Genomic DNA, 13,710 nt, shown 5'->3' with positions numbered 1-13,710 from the left:
GGCAAGTAAAAATCGATCCATTTATTCCAAAACTGCTGAGAAAGTGACAAATTGAACCGATAATCCCTTCTTAATTGGTCACGATCATGTGGTTGCCCAACAGCACAGTATGGGTCTAAGTATGGGGTCAAAAGTGAGGCAGAGGTGATGACAGTAAAATCCCTAGGGTCGTCACTCAAAGGTACCAAAGGGCGTTCGTTCACGATCCGAACGGCACTGCCTGTGTACGTAAGCAGTTCAATAAAATTGGGCTTACGAATTGAAGAGTCCAAAATGTGAAAAAATGCGATTTTAAATTGTTTTACCATTGCCTCCCAGGCGCCACCTTGCGCCGGAGCATACGGAGGTATAAATTCCCAGTTTATCTCTCTCTGTCTCAGGGCGTTGTGAAATTCAGCTGATTCTATCAACTCGGGTAACTTCTTAGATGCTGCCTGAAAGGTACTTCCATTATCGGAATAGATAGCATTAACCTGCCCACGTAAATCTGTAAACCTTGTAAAGGCAAGTAAAAAATCACTCAGCGACAATGACGTGACCAGCTCAACATGAATAGCGCGAGATGCCATACATGTGAATAAGAGTCCCCAAGCTTTTTTGTGACTCCTACCTTCAACAAAGGTCAATGGTCCAAGATAGTCTAAGCCGCAATCAAAAAAGGGTTTCCTATGGGCAGTTGTGCGAGACAAAGGTAAATCAGACATGAGCTGCCTTATAGGCCGAGCTTTCTCAATCGCACATACACCACAATCATTAAGATATACCTCTTCACGGAAGCATTACCATTAGCGATCCAAAACTTCTGTCGCGTAGACAACAAAGTGTGCTGTACTCCACAGTGCGCATTTCGATTATGATGCGACAGTACAACAAGCCTAGTGAAGGGGTGTTTCGAAGGCAAAACAATCGGATGCTTTGCTTCTAGAGAAATCTCGGGAGAATTACTTAAGCGCCCTTCAATGCGGATTACACCAGCATCATCTACACAAGGTCTGTACTTTTTAAGTGAACGCAATTCCTTCAAGCGTTCCTTCTCACGTTGCGAAGCGCCAACACTACCCCGCTTTATCACTTCCTCAAGTGCATCCGGCGATCGTTTGGTCATTAAATGTAACACATCGCCATACACGCTCTTCTGAACAAACTTCACAGTTAAGTCTAAGGCTCTATTAAGATAAGAGGCGTCCAGTTTTGGCTTCATAAAGCTACGCTTTCTCGTTTTACAGCACAAAAATTCAACAAAAGCAACCAAATAAGCAATTCTCTTTTTCATAACATACAAAGAAGGTGCGGCCTCGATCAATCTGTGAAGGCCACCCTGTGCAACGTCAAGCGACCCCTCTTCGTCACGAAGATATAGGCTATGGACAGGTACTGGAGTGGGGTTTTCTACAGATGGAATTTCTTCACACTGATAGAGAAGACTAGAACCATTTAACCACAACTCTCGAAACTCTTTCTTTGTAATAAGATTTGGCCTTGTGCCAACATCAGCTGGGTTCATATCGGTAGGGCAAAAACGCCAATCCTGGGCTCCAGACAACAATAAAATATGCTCAACTCGACGCGTAATAAACTTATTCAAACGTAAATCAGGGTTCTTAACCCACTGCAACACAGTCCGAGAATCACACCAAAAATACTTACTGCAGTCGGGCATCTTCAATGCCTCGTAGGCCTGCTTCACGAGTCTTGCTGTATTCAAAGCGGCAACAAGCTCTTTCCTAGCTATCGGCCAAGAAAACTGATTTTTTACAACAATGGTAGATTTACCCAGAACGAAAGACACACTCGGAACTCCGTTAACCAGTCTACGTAAGTAAACAACAGAAGAGAAAGCTTGATTCGAAGCATCACTAAACCCATGCAATTGATATGAAACAATATCATCCGGACTGCACACACCAGAGTTTGCAAAATACCATCTCGGTAACGAAAAATCCTTAAGCAGGTCCAAAGAGCGAAGCCACGACTCCCACTCTTTAACAAAGCTATCAGGGACCTCGGTGTCCCAATCAAACTTGTCTATCGCCAATTGCTGAAGTATAAGGCGTGCTTTTAGAAAAAATGGCGCTCCAAAGCCTAGCGGATCAAAATTTTGTCCAAGCTGACTGAGCATACTTCGGCGCGTGTGTTTAGCTAAGGGCTTTAAGGAACATGCGATACGCATCTCGTCAGACTCGGTTTGCCACACACAACCCAATGTCTTCGCTGATGGCAAAGTCATATTTTCAGTCTGAAAGTCAATGTCACGAATCAAAGGTGAAAGCATCTCATTATCCAAATTTGACAAGACAATCATAGCCTCCTTGTTAGCACTCCACTTAACAAGTTTAAACCCACGGCTATCAAACAAAGCAATTGATTCATGAGTGATTTGCTGAGCTTCCTCTAAGCTATCAGCCGAAAATATAAAATCATCCATGTACATATTATTTGCAATATTGCAGAGAGTCAATTCACCAGCACTGCTGGGATTCTGCTCGATCATTTTCTTTATAGCCAAGCAAGCGATATACGGGCTACTCTTTATTCCCCAAGGGTGTACACAAAAACGAAATGGTACCATCCTACCATTTTCAAGGTCATCATCTTCAAACCACAATATACGAAACAAATCCCTTTGCGACTCAGGTAACATTATTTGAAAGAAGCATTTAGTCACATCAGCCATGAGACCAAATCTACCAAGCCGAAATCTAGCCAAGACATCTACCAGAGGGTTTAACAAGTCAGGACCCGAAAACATTACATCATTAACACAAGTTCCTCGAAATTCAGACTTGCCATCGTAAACAATGCGCTTTTTTAATTGTGACGTCACAAAGTATGGTAAATAGTAGTTAATCATGTATACTTATTGCCCCGTGTATCACCGGATGTGGTAGCACCAAAGGTAGACCCAAGGGTATTGACGGAAGTGGTATCCCCGGGTATCACCACAGGTAGGGTATCACCATCTGATTTCGGCGCGTGACATCATTTTATGCTAGTATTTTTTTAAATTTGATAAATAATAATTGTTTTTGAAATGTGTACCTTTCTTATTTTTCGAATCTGTTAAGAGTGATATTAATGAAACCGTTTTGTTCTTCACAGCTGGTGGTGGTTAGGCGTAAAACTCTCATAACCCAGTAGGTCTAAAGTCCACTAAACAGAGATTTGTCTATCATAAGCAGTTTTGTTGTGGATGCACGAACTCAGCCTGCTTCCTGAAGTAGACTTTTATAAACTAGCCTAGCAAGCAGCTGGTACAATGCACTCTTAGTCAGTTAACATTATCCAGTTTTTCTTGTGTTGTTAGATTGTCAGAGTATGTTAGTAAAGTTTAGATGTGATAATTTGTACTGAAATATGTTAGCAAAGTTTAATATTGAGTTGGATATGGAATAATTAAAGCTGAAACATAGCCCCAAAGTTGATTTTAATTAGATGTTGAATTGGTATAAAAACGTCAAGAAGGTTAGAAAGAATAGCGATTTTGAAAGAATAGCGGTTTTAGTTGAGTGGTTTGTATTAAAAAGTTGATTTTGATTAGACGTTGAATCAGTGCAGAAAGAAGGTTAGAAAGAAAAACAGTTTTGGTTTAACGGATTACATTCAAATTACGTATGAGCGTTTGTAAATGACCTGATTTTAATTATTTTTCATCTTTGCAGGAAATAATCTATTGTTAAGTTGCGGGAAATGTAGGGCCTATTAATAATCCTTATATTTGATTTTAACACGAAAAATTAACATCAACACTCCAATGCGAAATGTTATATATGGACTACGCTACTCTACAATGCAGAAACATGGACACTGTCATCACAAATGGTTAAACAAGGAGGCTGCTCCGCCAGACCGACACTGATTGCAATAGCGAACAGCTCATCTTAAATTGGATACAAAATATAGCCTAATTCGAGGAAATTCTGAAGTTCGTTCAAACGCCAATGAAACTAGATTTTTTTTTTTTCATTTAGCTACTTCTTCTACTGAAAGAAATATAGAAAGACTTTTTACATCAAAATAAAATACATGGTCAGTACGGGGATCGAACCCGCGACATTCGCGTTATTAGCACGACGCTCTAACCAACTGAGCTAACCGACCAGTTTTTTACTGGAAATCTTGTTGTTTAATAAAACCTATGTGCTGACGGACAATAGGTCTATTGGTTCGATTCCAGGTCTTTCCGAATACTGTGTTGCATTCTTATGGGGAGTGGATCTTTCGAGTTTCATAACTTGTCATTGATTGGTGGGATCTTTTGGTGATTTTATTGGTATATGAGGTTTCACTGTTGTTTGGAATGTTTAGGTTGATTGAACATTTCGTTGTACTTTGATGAATCTTTTAATCAGTGGAATTGTTTTAGTTCATTGTAAGGCAAAACCCATGACTTGACCGAAAAAACTTAATAAATACTGCATTTAATTATCTTGAACACTAATAAATACTGCATTTAATCATCTTGAACACTAATAAATATTGCATTTTATCATCTTTTCAGTTAATGTTGGTTTCAGTAAACCTTTATTTCACCAGGTCTTCGTTTCGCTGTAACAGCGGCTTCAGCTAAAACTTTATGGTAAGGTTTGATAAATGTAACTAGCCTGGAGTAATAACTTGGTCAAAACAACATAACTTTAGGCTTATCATGCAGGAATAAATTTTACACTTTTATTTTAGATGATGCTAATACCAGCTAAACAATCAACATTTCTTTTAAACAACGAGAACACCCAAATGAACAGCTATAGAACAAATTGTTGCAACGTATACTTCTACAATCTGAGGACTGGAAAAAAATCAACAAACCTAGCGCAATCTACATCACAAATTGTTACCTCAAGACAAGCATAAAAAAATACAAACTCCAGCAGAATGAGAGCACAAATTTTGCAACACGTAATGACACCTGCTGATAAAAACACACAAACAAATATCCAAACACAGATTTTAACGTTACAAATTTTGCAACACGTAATGACACCTGCTGATAAAAACATACAAACAAATCTCCAAACACAGATTTTAACGTTACAAATTATACAACAGAAACTTGTGATATTTTGTTATAGTTTTTTAAGCTTGTAAAAATAAAATTGCGATTTGTTGAAAATATTTTTTAAGTTTGTAAAAGAAAACTTAAGTTTGTCACTTAACATAATTTTTCATGTGTATGTTTTCATGTGTTAAACTTTCAGATTATAATTTGTTAAAACTATTTTTTTATGTTCAGTTTGTAAGTTATGGAACTTATAAGTTTGTAGTTTGTTAAAACTATTTTTTTAAGTTGTAAATTATGGAACTTAAACGTTTGTTAAAACTAATTTTCAGTTGTAAATTATGGAACATAAAGTTTGCATCTCGTTAGTTAATATTTTTTTTTTAAATTTATCAATCATACAAACTGAAAGTTTGTAGCTTGTTAAAAATATTTTTGGTTGTTGGTTTGTGCAATTAAAAGTTTGTGATTTGTTAAAACTATTTTTCAGTTTAATAAAAGTTGAGTTTGTGATTAATTTTCGTGTTTATGTTATTAGAATAAAACTTTTAGTTTACGATTTGTCAAAACTACTTTTTAGTTTGTAAAACAAAACTTAACTATTTTTTTTTATTTAAAATAATTTTTCATGTTTATGTTATTAGAATAAAACTTTTAGTTTACGATTTGTAAAAACTACTTTCTAGTTTGTAAAATAAAACTTAACTATTTTTTTATTTAAATTAATTTTTCGTGTGTATCTTATTAGAATAAAACTTTATGATTTATTAAAATTATTTTTTTTTTAGTTTTGTAAGTTGCAGAACTAACATTTTTAATTTCTTATTTTTTTTTTCGTGCTAATGTTTTAAAAAAGTTTTAGTTTACAGTTTGTTGAAATAATTTTGTTTTCAGTTTTAAATTATGGAACTTAAAAGTTTGTAGTTTGTTAAAAGTATTTTTTAGTTGTTGGTTTTTGCAATGAAAAGTTTATGATTTATTAAAATTATTTTTTTTTCAGTTTTGTAAGTTACAGAACTAACATTTTTAATTTCTTAAAATTTTTATCGTGTTAATGTTTTAAACAGTTTTAGTGTACAGTTTGTTGAAATAATTTTTTTTATTTCTCTCAAGAATAATACATCCGCTTATTTACTCTTTTCTTTTTAAGATAAAGTATTTCCAGCAACCATAAGCTTACTCCCAGCAACCTTAAGCGTATTTCCAGCAACTTAAAGCACACTTATGATTTGCAAACTCTTAAATTGTTTTTATAATCTTAATCTAAAAATCATAAAACACTTTGGATGTGTCTCATGAGACTTTTAAATGACAACACTGTTTACTTAGGGTTTCACCTCCATTCGGTTCTGAAGGTTTTGTTGTTGAGCTGTTGGATCCGTGATCGATCCCACGCTTACATTTTTAAAACGGATTAGTGTCTTGTTTATACTATGGTCACAAGTATTTTTTTTTTCACATTTTCAACCCCTGTTATTTTTGTTAAACACACGCATGGTTTACTTTGTAGATGATAAAATTTTATACTAGTAGCCTAGTTTTATGAAGCATATTACTTTAAGTGATTTATATTTTCTACCTGCTACAACTACAATTTAATTTCACATTCATTCTTAGCGATTTAGAGATTACTTATGTATATTCTTCCTATTCCATAAGTACAATTCATCTGTAAAGATAATAATTACCTATAACTAACTGTTTTGAAATAACAACACATTATTTTTGAATGGTGGTAAGTTGTATTGCATAAATCAGTCTTAATGTTGTTTTATTAAAAACGTCTTTGGTAGGCTTCATATGCGTTGCATTTTACAAACACCAGAACCACTCCACAAGATTGTTTAAGAAACAGAAGAAGTCACGGAGTTGCATTGTTTTGATGAAATGCTTTGACGGGTAAAAATTTTGTAGTATTGACGTAAATTTACCATTCAAGGGTTGGTAGTTTATAAGTTTATAACACAAGATTCACTTTAGTTATAACTTAAGATTCACTTTAGTTTCCTTGTTGACTTGCATAAGTAACTAATCAATGTTGTTTTATGAACTTTCATGACAGGTTGCTGTTTCGTTAGGGTTCTTCAGTTTTATAACGCTCAGTGCTTAAACTGTTTTGTAATTATATCTTACCTAATATGTAACCTCTAACAAATATACCAAACTATTTTATCACATTGAAAGATGTTTTTCTAGTAACCCATTGTTTTATACGTTCTATATGCCTCTAACTTTATGTAATGATTTTTCCACATCTACTTATAACCTAATTTCAGTGAGGTAGGTACATTTAAGCCAACAACTTTCTATGAGTATCAATCCACAACTAAATTTTTTCACTTCAATTCATTGCTGGGTGAAAGCACACAAGCAGATCTCGGAAACAAAAGATTATTTTATACCAATCCTAATACATTGTCTTGTATTACATCCAAACTTCAAAATTTATCTGTTACACTGATTGATTTGTATAAAAACGAACCCATAGTTCCTTAATTCCTATCAAATTCGTCTAACGAAGTGGATCTTACAACTTAATCGCTTCCCTTAATTGGATGACACCCTTTAATAAACTGCTAGCATCTCCTGTTTGAAAAGCTTAGGCACCTGCTATAGCACATAATTTCATGATCACGAGTTTTCACAGTTGAATTATGACTTTAAACGTCTTTGTTTTATCACAGTCAAAACATTTTTTAAATGAAATTGCAATAAACTGTTTTATGTTGTTTAAAACAGACGTAATATAACAATTTTTAGTTTGGTCATGCGTACTGAACACTAAGTTAAGGTGTTGATCTTAAGAACCAATGAACTAAAGTCCGCGTGGGATCGAAATCCCACATCTAGTATTTCGATTTTTGGGTTAATGTTTAGCACTTAATTCTGTTTGTTTTGTTTCTTAACCTCACGTCAGTTGCTTGTACACACGGTTGTGGTTTTTCTTAATCACAACAAGATTCACTTTTTCACATAAAAAACATAGACATCTAAAAATTTGCCAATAAGTCCCTTTTGTTTGCTCAGATTCCGACATAAATAGATGAAAAATCGCTTTACCTTTGATCTATTTTACTATTTTCTGACAAACAATCAGGTTTTAGCAACACTTTTGCAACAACTTATTAGGTTTTTACGTGTTTTCTAGCTACAATCTACTTATCACGAGTTTACTTATAATAAAAACGGTGGATAAAAATAAAGAAACTCAAGTTAGAATGATGTAACCTTCGTGATTTGCGATAATTTTGTGCCTACAAAATGTCAATTTTGAAACTGAATCAAAGTTAAACACATATAACGAATAACATTTTACTTGTTTGTATACAGAAATACCAAAAGTATTAATTATTTCCAACCATATAACGCCATCCATTCGTTTAGAATCGACATAACCCATTTTTTTAAAACAAGTCTGAACACGATTTATATGAAATTAGCGGTTTATTTTAAATCGATTACAATATCGTTTCAAATTGATTTTGTGGCAAAAATGTTTATTTATTTACATCACGTAAAAGTACGATTTTTTTTTTCATTGTGATATTGTTTGGTAAATTTTTGTTAATATCTCCGCCTCTTGTGTAACTTTAAGTGTTTTACAAGATCTAAACAAAAATCAAGCAGTCTGATGCATTTCATGGTAACTTTTGAACAGGTCTAAACCGATTTTGATGAAAATATGCTTGAAAACACATGATGATGCTTTATTAAATGATCCACGTTTATCACCACGAGCCAAACCAGTTGCAATAATTTTGTTTCACAACATCAAAAAACTTTGTGTTCGTAGATTTTAACAGTTGTTTGGTCTGTAATCGACTTTACCGGTTTGTTTACCATCAACTTACGTTTAAACATAAAAAAATTACTTGAACGTTCTACTTGAATACATAGTACCATAGCATTTACGCGTGATGATTACTTTTAACAACTGCAAACCAATGACGCCAATTTATTCAACAGACCCATTAAGCAAAGATTTGTTTATCATTATCCGCAACTATTTCTATTGTCTTTTCACCATTGAATCAGCTCCTCAGACTTTCTTTTGTCGTATGTTGTGTAATGTTTATTTCTTAAAAATATGTTATTTGAACAATTTTCCGCTTTTATGCTTATCCTCATCTCAAACAGATTGCTTGTGAAGACCGTATATTTTAATAGTTTCCATATTTTAGTAAAGATTTCCATGTTTCATTTAACTCTTTTATCTTACCCCTACATCTAAACTTATTGTTTGGTTCCTCTTGAACTGTCTTTTGGTCACATGTTCCTGGTGCTTCATCTTTATTACCTTATCTCACTTAGAATACACTGATTTGTGGTTAGTCTATGTAATTCCGACATATACACTTGGTACTAATTATTACTTCCAGACTGTAGATTCATCCTCTTTATCTTCAATTAATCTTACAGTACAACGGCTTTAATCTCTTCCAAACTCCTCTTCTTTAGTCTTTCTCTGATCTTATTGGCTCAAAACGTAATAAGTTTACCAACTAGTCTTTCTGTTTTTACATATTCATGGTATTTTACCGCCACTCGTGTGTTTTTCAGATATAAATCCAAAGGTAAAGCTTTAATTTTGTGTAACATTTTCAAAATAACGTCAAACGATTTTTTAAGACATGTACAAAATATCATAAAATTGTGTTTGAACCTAGAAACAAATAGAAAAAACAAAATGTATATCTACGTAATACTTTTCACTAAACACAGATGCAAAATTGTTAAATCACTCAGTTTTGATGATCACTGTCTGTTACACAACAACAATCTATCTTTTGCTTGAGTAAACGTTTTTTTTCTTTTCTTTTAGATAAGTCACAATATCTGTACACACCTTTCCACAGTGATTGTCTACCAAAGTGGTGCTCCTTCCACAACACTTGTTCGAAATGTTTGTGGTGACGTACTTGTATTTAATATGATTGTGATATGCTAACTGTAAGCTATCAAACAAAATCTAAGACACTGTAAAATATATACCAAAGAGCATTTGTCAAGAAAAACTAGAATATACTATAATAGAAAACTACTTTAACATATTCTATATAATTTTTTATAGGTATAATATGATATATATATATATATATATATATAATAAAAAATATAATAGAGAGGTATAATTTTATAGGATAATCTAGTTATAATATGTTTTTCTGCAAATACTCTTTGGTATATATTTTACAGTGTCTTAGATTTTGTTTGATAGCTTACAGTTAGCATATCACAATCATATTAAATACAAGTACGTCACCACAAACATTTCGAACAAGTGTTGTGGAAGGAGCACCACTTTGGTAGACAATCACTGTGGAAAGGTGTGTACAGATATTGTGACTTATCTAAAAGAAAAGAAAAAAAACGTTTACTCAAGCAAAAGATAGATTGTTGTTGTGTAACAGACAGTGATCATCAAAACTGAGTGATTTAACAATTTTGCATCTGTGTTTAGTGAAAAGTATTACGTAGATATACATTTTGTTTTTTCTATTTGTTTCTAGGTTCAAACACAATTTTATGATATTTTGTACATGTCTTAAAAAATCGTTTGACGTTATTTTGAAAATGTTACACAAAATTAAAGCTTTACCTTTGGATTTATATCTGAAAAACACACGAGTGGCGGTAAAATACCATGAATATGTAAAAACAGAAAGACTAGTTGGTAAACTTATTACGTTTTGAGCCAATAAGATCAGAGAAAGACTAAAGAAGAGGAGTTTGGAAGAGATTAAAGCCGTTGTACTGTAAGATTAATTGAAGATAAAGAGGATGAATCTACAGTCTGGAAGTAATAATTAGTACCAAGTGTATATGTCGGAATTACATAGACTAACCACAAATCAGTGTATTCTAAGTGAGATAAGGTAATAAAGATGAAGCACCAGGAACATGTGACCAAAAGACAGTTCAAGAGGAACCAAACAATAAGTTTAGATGTAGGGGTAAGATAAAAGAGTTAAATGAAACATGGAAATCTTTACTAAAATATGGAAACTATTAAAATATACGGTCTTCACAAGCAATCTGTTTGAGATGAGGATAAGCATAAAAGCGGAAAATTGTTCAAATAACATATTTTTAAGAAATAAACATTACACAACATACGACAAAAGAAAGTCTGAGGAGCTGATTCAATGGTGAAAAGACAATAGAAATAGTTGCGGATAATGATAAACAAATCTTTGCTTAATGGGTCTGTTGAATAAATTGGCGTCATTGGTTTGCAGTTGTTAAAAGTAATCATCACGCGTAAATGCTATGGTACTATGTATTCAAGTAGAACGTTCAAGTAATTTTTTTATGTTTAAACGTAAGTTGATGGTAAACAAACCGGTAAAGTCGATTACAGACCAAACAACTGTTAAAATCTACGAACACAAAGTTTTTTGATGTTGTGAAACAAAATTATTGCAACTGGTTTGGCTCGTGGTGATAAACGTGGATCATTTAATAAAGCATCATCATGTGTTTTCAAGCATATTTTCATCAAAATCGGTTTAGACCTGTTCAAAAGTTACCATGAAATGCATCAGACTGCTTGATTTTTGTTTAGATCTTGTAAAACACTTAAAGTTACACAAGAGGCGGAGATATTAACAAAAATTTACCAAACAATATCACAATGAAAAAAAAAATCGTACTTTTACGTGATGTAAATAAATAAACATTTTTGCCACAAAATCAATTTGAAACGATATTGTAATCGATTTAAAATAAACCGCTAATTTCATATAAATCGTGTTCAGACTTGTTTTAAAAAAATGGGTTATGTCGATTCTAAACGAATGGATGGCGTTATATGGTTGGAAATAATTAATACTTTTGGTATTTCTGTATACAAACAAGTAAAATGTTATTCGTTATATGTGTTTAACTTTGATTCAGTTTCAAAATTGACATTTTGTAGGCACAAAATTATCGCAAATCACGAAGGTTACATCATTCTAACTTGAGTTTCTTTATTTTTATCCACCGTTTTTATTATAAGTAAACTCGTGATAAGTAGATTGTAGCTAGAAAACACGTAAAAACCTAATAAGTTGTTGCAAAAGTGTTGCTAAAACCTGATTGTTTGTCAGAAAATAGTAAAATAGATCAAAGGTAAAGCGATTTTTCATCTATTTATGTCGGAATCTGAGCAAACAAAAGGGACTTATTGGCAAATTTTTAGATGTCTATGTTTTTTATGTGAAAAAGTGAATCTTGTTGTGATTAAGAAAAACCACAACCGTGTGTACAAGCAACTGACGTGAGGTTAAGAAACAAAACAAACAGAATTAAGTGCTAAACATTAACCCAAAAATCGAAATACTAGATGTGGGATTTCGATCCCACGCGGACTTTAGTTCATTGGTTCTTAAGATCAACACCTTAACTTAGTGTTCAGTACGCATGACCAAACTAAAAATTGTTATATTACGTCTGTTTTAAACAACATAAAACAGTTTATTGCAATTTCATTTAAAAAATGTTTTGACTGTGATAAAACAAAGACGTTTAAAGTCATAATTCAACTGTGAAAACTCGTGATCATGAAATTATGTGCTATAGCAGGTGCCTAAGCTTTTCAAACAGGAGATGCTAGCAGTTTATTAAAGGGTGTCATCCAATTAAGGGAAGCGATTAAGTTGTAAGATCCACTTCGTTAGACGAATTTGATAGGAATTAAGGAACTATGGGTTCGTTTTTATACAAATCAATCAGTGTAACAGATAAATTTTGAAGTTTGGATGTAATACAAGACAATGTATTAGGATTGGTATAAAATAATCTTTTGTTTCCGAGATCTGCTTGTGTGCTTTCACCCAGCAATGAATTGAAGTGAAAAAATTTAGTTGTGGATTGATACTCATAGAAAGTTGTTGGCTTAAATGTACCTACCTCACTGAAATTAGGTTATAAGTAGATGTGGAAAAATCATTACATAAAGTTAGAGGCATATAGAACGTATAAAACAATGGGTTACTAGAAAAACATCTTTCAATGTGATAAAATAGTTTGGTATATTTGTTAGAGGTTACATATTAGGTAAGATATAATTACAAAACAGTTTAAGCACTGAGCGTTATAAAACTGAAGAACCCTAACGAAACAGCAACCTGTCATGAAAGTTCATAAAACAACATTGATTAGTTACTTATGCAAGTCAACAAGGAAACTAAAGTGAATCTTAAGTTATAACTAAAGTGAATCTTGTGTTATAAACTTATAAACTACCAACCCTTGAATGGTAAATTTACGTCAATACTACAAAATTTTTACCCGTCAAAGCATTTCATCAAAACAATGCAACTCCGTGACTTCTTCTGTTTCTTAAACAATCTTGTGGAGTGGTTCTGGTGTTTGTAAAATGCAACGCATATGAAGCCTACCAAAGACGTTTTTAATAAAACAACATTAAGACTGATTTATGCAATACAACTTACCACCATTCAAAAATAATGTGTTGTTATTTCAAAACAGTTAGTTATAGGTAATTATTATCTTTACAGATGAATTGTACTTATGGAATAGGAAGAATATACATAAGTAATCTCTAAATCGCTAAGAATGAATGTGAAATTAAATTGTAGTTGTAGCAGGTAGAAAATATAAATCACTTAAAGTAATATGCTTCATAAAACTAGGCTACTAGTATAAAATTTTATCATCTACAAAGTAAACCATGCGTGTGTTTAACAAAAATAACAGGGGTTGAAAAT

The 13,710-nt window shown here is 32.9% G+C and overlaps 1 non-coding gene across 1 annotated transcript; it reads right to left on the bottom strand.

Annotated features, from left to right (window-relative positions):
* Window positions 1-4,024: 4,024 nt before the first annotated feature.
* Window positions 4,025-4,098, bottom strand: Trnai-aau (transfer RNA isoleucine (anticodon AAU)). The gene has a single exon. It is a non-coding gene; the product is annotated as a tRNA-Ile (tRNA).
* Window positions 4,099-13,710: the final 9,612 nt, after the last annotated feature.

Source organism: Aplidium turbinatum, chromosome 8 (genome assembly GCF_918807975.1).
Source record: "Aplidium turbinatum chromosome 8, kaAplTurb1.1, whole genome shotgun sequence".
NCBI lineage: Eukaryota > Metazoa > Chordata > Ascidiacea > Aplousobranchia > Polyclinidae > Aplidium > Aplidium turbinatum.
This window is presented reverse-complemented; position numbering and strand designations above follow the sequence as displayed.